This window comes from Bombyx mori, chromosome 4, assembly GCF_030269925.1.
Source record: "Bombyx mori chromosome 4, ASM3026992v2".
NCBI classification, from domain to species: Eukaryota; Metazoa; Arthropoda; class Insecta; order Lepidoptera; family Bombycidae; genus Bombyx; species Bombyx mori.
The window spans coordinates 10803496-10816060 of record NC_085110.1 but is presented as its reverse complement, the minus strand read 5'-3'; the positions used below and the strand labels follow the sequence as shown (position 1 = coordinate 10816060).

Below are 12565 nucleotides of genomic sequence, written 5' to 3'. Positions count from 1 at the left end.
CAAAATAATTGATCTACATATTTCATAATTAATATTATCAGTGCTAGTGAAACTTGCCGTCCGGAGATGCCATTTGCAACGTTGCAACGCCTTGAATGTTTGGTATCTGGACTGAGTATGATTTAGACGGCAACTTTCCTTCTTTCCAGAAATAACACCGATTTTAGTTTTAAAACCGGTTCGCATACAGGTCATGTTATGGTGATTTCTAATTAGAAGTAAGTACCCACTGTACTGATCTATAGAGTTTTAACGCTTAACTTTCAGTTTTATCTCAGAGATTATTATTTAAATCGAAAAAAGTACACGATGACAATATGAAGATAGTTTACGTTCTATATTCTTTTGTTCACAAAGTCAGCAATTAATCTCTGGTCTTGTTAACATTTCAAACTCATTAAACATTACAGGCTGTGTGTTTAAATTTGTTTAGGTGTATGTTTGCGGACGTCAAAATGAATTCATTTTTCGTTTTAGCCATAAAAGCGGAAATTGTTAAAATCCTCTGAGTACATAAAATCAGCCGCTTAAGGCAAAACGAAAAGACTGAAAAAAATTAGAATATCCGTCAGATTTTTGAATATGGACGATTTTTTTTGGATATTTGTTTTAATTAACATGTTTATCACATAATATAAGTACCCAAATAAATTATTTCTTACTTTGGTTTTTGCCTTCAACGTCTGATTAGCTTAAAGACTAATCGGGCTTACATTTTCATTTTAGAATATGGCTACTATCATAAAACTAAAACAAAGGTGTATCTGCGCACTAAAGATTTAAGTAGACTAAGATATAAACAGTAAAACTTTCCGTTGTTAGAATGAAGTTTCACGATTAAACCTCAGAGTGAATTCAAATATATAGGTATTGTTATTGCGCGTAGCTCTAATAGTTTAAAAAAAAGATGTTTACTAAAAATTATCTTACATATCAAAATTGATCCGTTGATTGTGTTCCTAATTAAACTTCAATGAATTTTTATTGTTTCAAACAGATCTCACGATAGCCTCACGGTTGTGTGTCCTGGAATTTATCACTCAACATACATGAATGAATTGCGTATTTTAAAAAAAAGATATAACATAAAATGTCAAAATTGTATTAGCAATATTCAAAAGGAATTAATTAAAGAACACCACCTTTGAGTCGAACACGAACGATCAAAACAAGATTCAACTTAATCCGATACGAATTGAGAACCTCTTCGTAAAATCAATTATAAACTAAAACTTCCAATATTATCATCGTTATACACCACAACACCTTTGAATAATTATATTTTCTACATAACTTTCGTTTTCAACAGTGTAACAGGATCTACCTATTTGTTAGTGGATCCCGAATTCGTCTGTCGATACGCCAACCAAAAAAAGTTTCATCGTTGAATGACGTTGAATCATCACTATTCTAGACTAGAATATTGAATGAAGACAAAACACGGATCACGACGTACCTAACAACGTTGCGAAATATTTTGCTATAACAGTTTTTCTTTAGCCGTAACTTATTTATATTACGGTTGTTACTATTTTTTGGATAAGATATATTTATATTTCTCGAAATTTATGACAGGCTATTGCTGCTCCGGTTTAAGTGCGGAAATATAAACGTTGTTTTTACATTTACGATTGTTTCCATTATTTTAGCGGCTAAGAGTTTCCTTTTTGTTGAGGTAGGTATTAGGTATATAATTGTTTTTTGTAGATTGATGGAAGATTATATGACCCACCGTGTTTTAATCGATTATCAATGCCTGTAGACATCACCGTATTAATACCGGGACATACCTTGAGACATGAAGTCGCAGAAGATATAATCGGAATGGTGGTACTTACCCGTACGGGTTCCCAACATACTATCCCACCTTACCACTGGTAGATGCTAATCGTAGATAAACTATGTAGAAGGGTGTGAAGCATTTTCATGTCAATAATATCAAATAAGAACTTACTAGTGAAATTACTATTCGACTGTCGATTAATTTTATTTACATTTATGAAAGATGTGCATAAAAACAAACAAAAAAAGCTGTATTTGGAAAAGGATCAATATACAAATAAACTGAAAACGCTTTTACTCTTCAGCTTATACCTCAGGACATAAGGTGAGTGACAGGGCGTCTTGTGAGCCCGGTTAGGTAGGCTACCAGGGTAGGTACAGCCGCCTTGCCTTCTGTCGCGAATCCGCAATGCGTTTCAGTTGTAGCGACAAGGAGCCGTTGTACTTACTATAAAACGGAGACTTAGAACTGAAGTCTTAGGTGCGTGGCGGCATTTTGTGGTGGGCTTCGGTAATCACATAGCACGAGTGGACCGTGAGTTCATCCACCACCTAATTAATATAAAAATATTGTGCTGAGCCCTCTCATATTAGCCTCATTTAAATCCATTCAGAATAGAATCGTATTGTGCTTATATTAGTAGTGATTATAAACTAGTGCTTATGCTTATTTATACACTTAGATTATGTATTACGTTATGTCACTAGTCCAAATATTGTATAGTATTAATATGAGAAAATAGGTATGCATTGATTATCGGATTATAATACCACCCTCATTAGTTTAATAGGGGCTTCATCAATTAAACCAGCTAGTTGGATTCCCAATAAACTTCCATGCTTTCATAACGTGATTACGTATAATTATAGCCTTTATATGATTTATTTACATAACGATTAAACTCTACCATACTCCTCAATCGCTTCTAATTTAAGTTTGGCTAAATTAATTTAGGAAATTTCTATGATTACCTGTTAATTTTTACATTAATGTATAGTTATTATTATATATGTAGTTATTATTTTTATTTAATTCTAGTATAAACGAAATGTTAATGAGTGTAATATGGATGCAAAATCTGAAGTAAATGAAAAAAAATTTGTATGTAATGAACATAAAATTTGTTCGATCAAGTATTGTTCGATTAAATTGACACTTGATTGCGACTGTTAGTAATGTTAGTAATGATTAAGACGACGCGACGGTCAGTTTTGTCTCCCTTCGTGGACCATAGGTATTTAAAGCGGTAATGTTGGTCGATTACACGAGCCTTTATATTATTCTTAGTCCGTATAAGTATATCCTGTCACGGACGCTTCAAATTTTACATATATATCGATGTATCTTTCGCATCACAAACATAGCTTTATTACAACAAAAAAGAAGTCCTCAATTAATCAAGCAGATGATTTTAAGTTTTTATGAGTATTTGGAATTAGAAATTTTGTGAAATTAAATCTGGGTCACAAACTGCAAAATAAGTGAAACCCCAGAATCAATCAACCTCCTCACTTTTTTTACCTACTTCGTTGTATTTAGCGCTGAGCGCGCTCAGGTGTTTATTAACGTTCTGCATACTTACTGCATTACTTTATTTATACTTTGCATTACAGCATTTTACAGTTAAAAAAAACAAATATATTCTTCTTTTACAAATTTATCTTCTGGTTTGAATTTTATTCCGGTTACATAAGAGACTTGAAAATTGAGACAAGCAAATAAGTTAATAAGCATAACTTTATAAGCAATAAGCTCTATTGTGAATAGCGGTCACGAGATCGGATTTCGGAAACACCCACTTGTCCTGGTGAAACTGGAAAGGCCTCCGGGCCACCAGTAATCTTTCAATCATAAAAAAAAAAAAAAAAAAAAAAAAATCATAATTCAGGCAATATCATCTTCGTAGTGTTAAGAACGTTATATTTATTAACGTAATTTAAATCAACGAGCTAAAACGTTGTTGTGAATAAATTGTTGATTCCATTTCTAAGGCAATAAATACTCATGCGCATCATACCTATATGTAAATATTATTATTAAAGTAGTCAGACTATTGTAGAATAATTTGAATGACTTAATGATGAACTTACATCTCAAGGTGAATGAGAATAATTTGAATGACTTAAATACTATTTTCATGACTATAACAAACGCCTGTTCACTACCGCTCTGTAAAAAAACGCAGGGTGACGGTACATAATAATGGCCGATTTTCCACGGACTGAGCGGAGTTACAAATAATTATAATTTTAAGGCAGAACCAGGACGATCTCTGAAAGTGTACCGGACCAGGCAATTTATATATTTTAAGTAAAGCGAACATTATGTGAAATTGTAGTAATAAAAGGAAGTTTAATTAAAGAGTGTTTGAATTTGTTGGCGAAAGCCAAATGTAGGTAATAAATAATAGACCCTTTCGATTATTTTTTTGTATAGATAGGTAAACGGATTTATGATATTTACCCTTAGACGCAGCTCACTGAGTTTCTTACCGGATCTTCTTTGTGTCGCGTTTCTGATTCCGCCGGTAGATTCTGCAAAGCACTACTCTTTCTAGGGCTACTGTTAGGAAATTCGTCAGGTTATAACACCATTAGCTAACCTATTCGGTGCAGCTAGTATGATCCCCTGTGAATAGATAGGGATAAAACAATTTGGGAAATGTTCCATTCTACTAGACTTAAAAATATATATAAAAGTACCGTTAATGAAACTCATACTGTGACACCTTTTGTTCGAAACACAAATAAAAGCAATTGGTGGACTTCAAATCACAGGGTTAAATCTGGGTATTTGCTATGAAAAGGAAAATGGTTATTGCTTATTCTCCGAAAGGGATATTTATGAAATGATCAATATTTTAATATTATTATGCACCTACATTAATTTGAATCGAAAACCTTTTAGCGAGATTTAATTTCAGCTAATTTAATTTCAAGAGCGTTCGTTTTGTTGTATTACGTAATACCATTACACAGTCGCTCTTGTCTTATAAAATTAGATGCTTGCTTATTAATTTGTGGTTCTACACGAGACAAGTAAAAAGTTCTTAATAGAAATACAGCATTTAAGGAAATAATGTCATATCATTTTAATGAATGGTCTTTTATTTTTAATTTTATTGCTTAGATGGGTGGATGAGCTCACAGCCAACCTGGTGTTAAGTGGTTACTGGAGCCCATAGACATCCACAATGTAAATGCGCCACCCACCTTGAGATATAAGTTCTAAGGTCTCAAGTATAGTTACAACGGCTGCCCCACCCTTCAAACCGAAACGCATTACTGCTTCTGCATTCTACATTTTTTTGGAAGAGCAGACAGTTCGAGAGTAGTGTCCTCTAATTTGGCGTCAATCTGCGCAGTGTGATCGAACATATTTCTGAAGGGAAAAAGAGCTGGAGCAATTAATCTACTGTCTCAATTGTTGAGTAATAAGCACCGTTACAGGAACTGTTTGGTCTGTAGTAAGAAAATCTGGTGTATATAATCAGCATAGCTTCAGCAAACACTTATCAATATCCTATTTTGCTTTGAAAAGTTTTGGTCAGCCCTCTAGAGCCCAGTTGCGAAGAAATTTTTCAATCATCATGAAGAATGATACGACTGATAATACGATCGATACGATACGATACGATACGAAGAATTATCATGAAGAATGATACGATTGAGCGATGATACAATTCTAAATACACTCAGCAAGTATAAATATATGACTGCTTAACAAAACGAATGATACGTGTTTGTGGTAGGATTCATTAAAATTCTGCGAAATCTAAGTCCTTACTTTTTCTTTGCTATAGTTATTCATTTGCGTCAAATTATTGATGCCAATTCATTATTTCCTTTGTCAATCTAATGAAGTGGTCTTGGTTGAAGAAGTCTTGGTTGGTCCATTCCACTTTAAATTCTTAAATATCAACTTTCGTATACCTACACGATACTCTCTCTTTAAAATAAAAATAACAATTAGGACGTCAATATTGGCGCCAAAAAAAAATGACATGATGCTGCAGTTGGCTCGAACTAATCATCGTTCATTCAGTTGTATCGTCGTCGCTAAAACTCATATTCGAAAACAATGCGATATTTTAGTTATTCCATATTCGAGCAGAATGATGGCTAACAAAATTATAACGATACGAAAACAAATGAATAATTATAACAAAATAGAAATATGTTAGATTTAAATTGAAACTTAGAATAATAAAACGACAACGTCAAATTTTAGAGTTCAAAGTTGCCAGTATTTAGGGTCAGCAATTTCATAAGTACGGACCTCTGGCTTTCAAAGTTCAAAAAAGTTTAATTTATTAGAACTTTTAATGTCAAAATATAATAAGTTCTGCAAATGTTGCTCGTCTTTTACATACTTTCTAAATTACTATGAAAGATAGCAACTAGACAGAAAATACAGTACAGACGCAATCATTTTAAATTGCTAATGGAATTCTCTTATATGCGTGAGCATTTTTTTCAGAACGTAACTAAGTATTAACCTTTGTATCTCCTTGTTCAGAATTATAATAAAAATAACATCAAAATCTTGAAATACAAAATTAAATATAAGTTTGATTATATTGGGTTATATTTATTTTTTGTGATTCATAAAGTACCGATAAACGTTTGTTTAAACTTAAATGTAACTCTCCTGCCATAATCATAGGTAGTTTAGCTTAATGGCATAAAAAGTATTGAGCAATAAAACCTGGAGTGTATTTTTCAATGTTCTCTATTCTTCTCGTTACTCGCAAAACGAACCACAGAAGGGGAATAATAACTACGTAAATGCTGGGGGTACGAATTCCAACGGCCAATTTCATTGGTTCTAATCTACCCGAGTGGAAAAAAGGGAAAAATACAATTCCATACAGGTGCCAATACGAAGAAAATAAACGTGATATGATACTTTTGTGAGTTCGCTTTTTCTAAGCATTAAATGGAAGAGAGAAAAGCGAAGTATTTTTTGTCATGTTTTAATGTGAACGTTGTTATTCACTGAATAAAATTTAATATAATATAAAGTAGGTACTCTATATTTCGTCAGTACTACATAATATTGTTTACTAAGAATATGAATGTGTGTAATTTTAGTAGATTTTTTTTTCTTAATTTTATGTTTCTGTGTTAAAAAAATATACTTTAAAAATTGTACCTGTGAATCTATTTCTTACATAACTGCCTCTGTGCGAACTATTGGCCCATTTCTGGGGTGAAACAGCCAGTTACAATGGTGTTGTCTTTAAACAATTGCAATTGAAACTTCGAACTCATTTTTTAAGGTGGCTATCACCAGTTGGTCGCCCCAAATGATTCTTGAATTAGTTTAATCTGTATATCCGAAAAAAATGCAATAGCGATGATTAAAATGTCATTTTTTTTTGGAGTGAGAGTTCATTAACTAGCATTAGCAGTATTTCGAGTATGAGGCAAGAAACAGAGAGGATTGAACAAACCTAACATTTTTCGTAAATCAATAAAATGTCATATTATTTTAATGTAATTTTGAAGCTACTTCCACTAGAAAACAATTTTGAGTGTGTTTTTTCCGTTTAACTTGAAAATATTGGCTTTTCATCGCCGTTTTCCTGTAAAGAGGTTCTTTGAAGTTCGGAAGGTAATGTGTCCCTACATTTCAGACGGCGCCAATGTTGTTGCACTTACGAACCCGAGGTCCCACCTGCAAAATTACATTATTTACGTTGCGTATTATCGTCAAACTTATTTACTTGACAGTCTTTAGAATTAAAAATGAAAATGTCTACGTTTTATAATAGTTTGTTAGACGCTTTTTCATAATTCGTTTTACGTGTACACGAAACTGTGCACATTTTTTTTTTTTTTTACTTGTTGAATATATTTAAATTGACTAGCCGCTTTCGTTTCGTTTTTTAACAATTATAAGCTGGCAATACGTTATGCGTAAGCTACTGTACTGTGCTGTACTTTGCTGCTGTTTTTTGTTAGTTTGGTGTTACAACGTCACAACGTGAATTTAGTTGAGACCCGCGGCTAAAGTCTCGGTTGTACTGTATTTAAAACGTAGAAGGTGGAAAAGAAAAAGTAGAAACAAACTTTTCAAATCGGAATAAATGGGTGCTTCGTGACAGAAATAGGCAGGTGGCATCCACGTATGCTCCGAATAGGTTTGCCCTACCGTGTTGTACTAGTAGACAACATTGTACTACGAATAGATGGCTACTGCTGTAAGTACCCCTGGCATTGTTAAAATCCATGAGCGATGATAACTAGTTCGTACTATCGTATTCTCTATTCAAATAAAAGAGGGGCTTGTTGTTGTGAGAGCGTGAGAAAACCGTTCATGTCTGGTTTATGTGCGTGAAATTCAGATATCTATGAAATATCTTGTGTCCTATGATGGCTACCCGCCACAGGCCTTCCAAGCTTGGCAAATAACTAAATACCCGAGAAGCAATATAAAATGCCTTTGAAGAGTTTATTGGCTCCCGTATACCCTCTTCAAGAAACGCATTAAAAAAGTGCCACTGCCCTGACACAAACGTGTTGAGTTGTGTGTATAATTTGATTGACAGAAAAAAAGAATGGATTTACTTTCTAAATATTTACTGATTACATATATGAAAACCATGAGCAAAGGGAAGCTCATGAAAATATTGATTTAATTATTCTTTTAATTTATTTAAAATCCCTTTTGCCTTTTCACAGATTTACGGTTCGAAATCAAATTTGAATACCGTCATTGTTATTCTTGTATATCACATCATGAATAAAACCTGCTGTAATGAAGTGTCATTGCGTCCGCTAGCATAACTTGATGAATCTGATGTTATGGAATCATTTAACTAATAGCCCGGTCCAGATATACGGACGATGGCCGCTCCTGATTTATGGTCAGAGTATCACTTAGGCATTGGTCGTAAACCTACATTAAAGTAATAACAGATTCCCTTTAACGACACGAATCAATTCATAATTGGTCGATGTTATGTTCAATTAACATAAAAAATATTGTAATGAATTCAGACAATATCTAAATGAGAAATCGACGTTGTTTTTGTAATGTTATTAATGCAATTAATTGGTTTAGGACCTGTTTGTCTACAGTGCCTGAATGTGTTTACTTGGCGAACTAATTAGGTATTATAAAAAGCAACCTTTCTCACATATATTCTACTTGACCGTAGCTGAAATATGTCGGATGTCCAGTAAATACGGTAAAATCATTAATAGCGGCAGCAACATTAAATATTCAAGTTGCTAACAACAAATTTTCGACCGTCGATCTAAAACACCCACTCGATGGAAAAAAATCCTTTATTTTGCGTTTCTTATTTGACGTATCTGTGTGACTGATGACGTCGTCCATTATCCTAACTATTTTTGTGAATAATTTGTTGCTCAGTATGGTATTCCGTTCTATAGGGGATAATTGCTGTTTGGTTTGAGGAGGACTCGGTGTTATGGCAAATGCAGATTTCGATCTATTGAATCGAATCTATCGAATTTGAGTCTTCGATCTATGCATTGAAATGGATCAGTAGATGGTGGCCGCATGTACGCTGTGATTTCCATTTAATAGCAGGTAAGCTATCAGCTGGTTCGCGAATGTAATAACAAAAATTTAATAAAAACGTAAGTATCTTCTAAAATTTTTCGAAATATTTTCGAAGATTTGTCACCCTAATCCGATTAAGACGGTCAAAATATAATACTTTTGCTATTAATTTTGATTGTTTTTAAGCTATTGCATGGCTTTTATCGCGAGCCTTGAGCGCGGCTTACTGTAATCATGAAATTCCGTAACGAAAAAAACCTTACACCCCTCACTCCGCCTAGCATGTAGCTCGCGTTCAACACATTCACACGTTGCGCTTGTGTAGTGTTTGTGTATAAGCGCGTGGCGTGACGTCACACTGCATGCGCATCATGAAAAGTCTGCCCATCTCTCTCTCGCGCGGTCTAGTTTATGAATGTGAAGAGGACAGTTAAGTTTTTGCTTTTATTAATGTTTAATATAGCGTGGTCTTGTTTTATTATTGTTTTAATATTAAATTATCATTGTCTAATTATAATTGCATTGGGCTATTGTTTTGGGTGTATGTATATGTAATAGTAAATATAAACAGTATTTGTCTTCGAGTACCACGTATCTAACTATAGGTACCATTATTATTATCAAAGGTTTCAATTTTTATTATATGTAACGTATGAGAAAACCTATATAACAATTTCATTTATGTATGGAACATGTAATCTATAATAGCTTTCATTTTCTCTCAGTTTTTTAAGACGATGGGAATGCGAATAAGCCTGACGATGGTAGTTTACTTAATCGTACTTCAAAATGTTTTGATTTATATATAATTCGTAAAAATATTTCTGACTTTACTGCCAGTTTTCCCATATTTAAAAGCACGTAGTGTAGTCGACACACCCAAAGCTCTAAATTCATACTTACCGGCAAGCTAATACAAATTACAAATTATTCAATAAAAAGTCTTCGAAACTCAGATAAGCTGTCAACTCGTACTCGACAAAAGCATTAGACAGATTTTGTAACATGGAATAAAATCAAATATTTTTTCGCAACTTACATTAAGACACTCGCAGAAATAGAGGTACCTACTCGTTTTGGCAAAAATAAAACTTTTTCGCCAAGATGGCGATCCATATAGATGTGACAATGACATGCTGACTTTCGCGATATTTGATTACGTTCATAATATAGATAATATAAGGTCCGATTTTTGTCTGTCTCTGACACGTAGCATATCTGTGGGTTTGAATAGGGCTTTAGTGGTAATATATGATTTTTTGTGGATGAACAGACGTAGGTCACGGCCGCTTTGGTATAATTGGATACTGAAACCAACGGACATCGTGAATACTACGATCGATCTTGAGACCTCAGTTTGCAATTAGACTGTGTAACAATAATTGTGTCAACCCCCCAAACTGAAAGTATAATGAAATGAAAGTATCAAGTATCAAAGCTAGTTTTATAAATAGAAATTTATATTATTATGAGAAGAAGTACTCTCTTGAAACATGGACCGGACAGATCGAGATTTTGTGTTTTCTTAGTACTCTTTTTTATAATTCGATACGTAGAGGAGCTTCCATTTCTTGAACCTACTTTTGAATTTGGAATTTATTTGCCTGTGACGCTTCCGCGGAGGGCGCAAAGGATTCGAAAATGGATTCACTTTACTTCACATAAACTGTAACCTTTTTTTAAATGAATTACTCATTTAGAATATGTATTCCGTATTTCTACCGGTTATGTAACATAAATATGCGCTTCCGTTTGAGACAGTTTTTGAACTCTTTTTCTAGTCCGATCTGATGGGCAGACAATCTAGTTAATGTAGGTTATCGGAGTTTACGGGTTAACGTTAGAGTTTACATTGACGACCCAATGGGAATGTACACCCTTCGACCCAGTGAATGCATGATTGCCTCGTGACAAAATAGGGAAGTCGGTGGAACCAGCCCGCGGTCACGTTGCCTCCTACGACACAGATAATGACGTAAATTGATCGGTCTTCGTTTATTCGCATTTGTGAGCTTTTTTCAATTTCAGCCTTGTTCCATTTTTGACAGAACCAAGCTTAAAAAATAAATTAAAACTTAACGGCGCCTAATTCCCTGTTGAAATAATACAGAATTAATTAATGAGTAAAAAACAAGAGTTTTCAGAAACGCCCCTTCATTATTATACCGACGATTATTAAATCAAAGTAAGTCAAATAAACTTATAACCATGAAAACAAAGATATGGTTATTTTTGGACGTATATATTATTTAATTATAATATTAAAATATAAACGTTCCTGATTCAGCGGCCTATAGTTAGGACGTGTTGTGGACGCCAGAAACACATATGAAACAAAAGGGTGACTCCAACCAAAAATCAGACCTGAACCTCGTATTATGGTAGCCACAATCCATTAAGCATTAACTCGAACAACGAGATGACCAACAAGAACATTGATCCTAGAAGCTGATTATGCCTTTAATTGTTGTTGTAATTAGGTTTAGAGTTGTATGACTATGTTTGCTATGTAGGTATATCTATAATCTATATCATAAAGGAAGAAAATTGAAAAAAATCTTAAATTTTAAATTCCTTAAATATTCTCATTTAAACTTTTTAATAAAAATCCTGAAAATTAAGGATTGTAAAGGTTTTTCTTTCAGGCTCCTAACTTCCATAATCTATTCCGTTAAGTTTTTGGCAAGACAAGTATAGTTACTTTTAGACAAAGAACAATATTGTAAACGAGTTTGTTTTATGTTTGGATATAGCGAAACAAGAGTTTTTAGTATAGATTAAGTAGATTAAGTTTTTATAATTTTGTCAATTAGTTTATATGAGTTGTATTTTGATACTTCAAGTTGACTAGATTGATATCGTCTGTATCGATAATGCAACGAGAAAACGCAAATTTCACATTCGTGATAAAAATACAGCAAAAATAGATTCAACTTAAATTAGTTTGTCAAAGAATGAAAGTTTTTTCTCAAACTCGAATACTTTTTGTGTTAAGGAAATTTTGTTAAATTATTTAAAGTACTATTACTAAAACTGTTCCTTCATAATTCAAGTTGTATCTTCTCATCGTGGTAATAGGAATCACAGAGTAATCTAATTTTAACAGGTTCAATCGTGTTCAAGATCTTCATAGCGTGAAACGAAGCGCATTTCCTATTTTTTTATATTATCTGTGCATTTTTCACACAACTATGACTGACTTTTTGGCGGGAACGCGAGGAGTGAAGTTGTGTGATTTGTTTTATT

General features: G+C 33.3%; 1 long non-coding RNA gene across 1 annotated transcript; it reads right to left on the bottom strand.

Moving 5' to 3' along the window:
• Positions 1–6790: 6790 nt before the first annotated feature.
• On the bottom strand, positions 6791–10445 carry LOC101746493 (uncharacterized). Its single transcript, XR_209988.2, has 2 exons — positions 10359–10445; positions 6791–7462 (listed from the first exon to the last, which is right to left on the bottom strand). It is a non-coding gene; the product is annotated as an uncharacterized LOC101746493 (long non-coding RNA).
• Positions 10446–12565: the final 2120 nt, after the last annotated feature.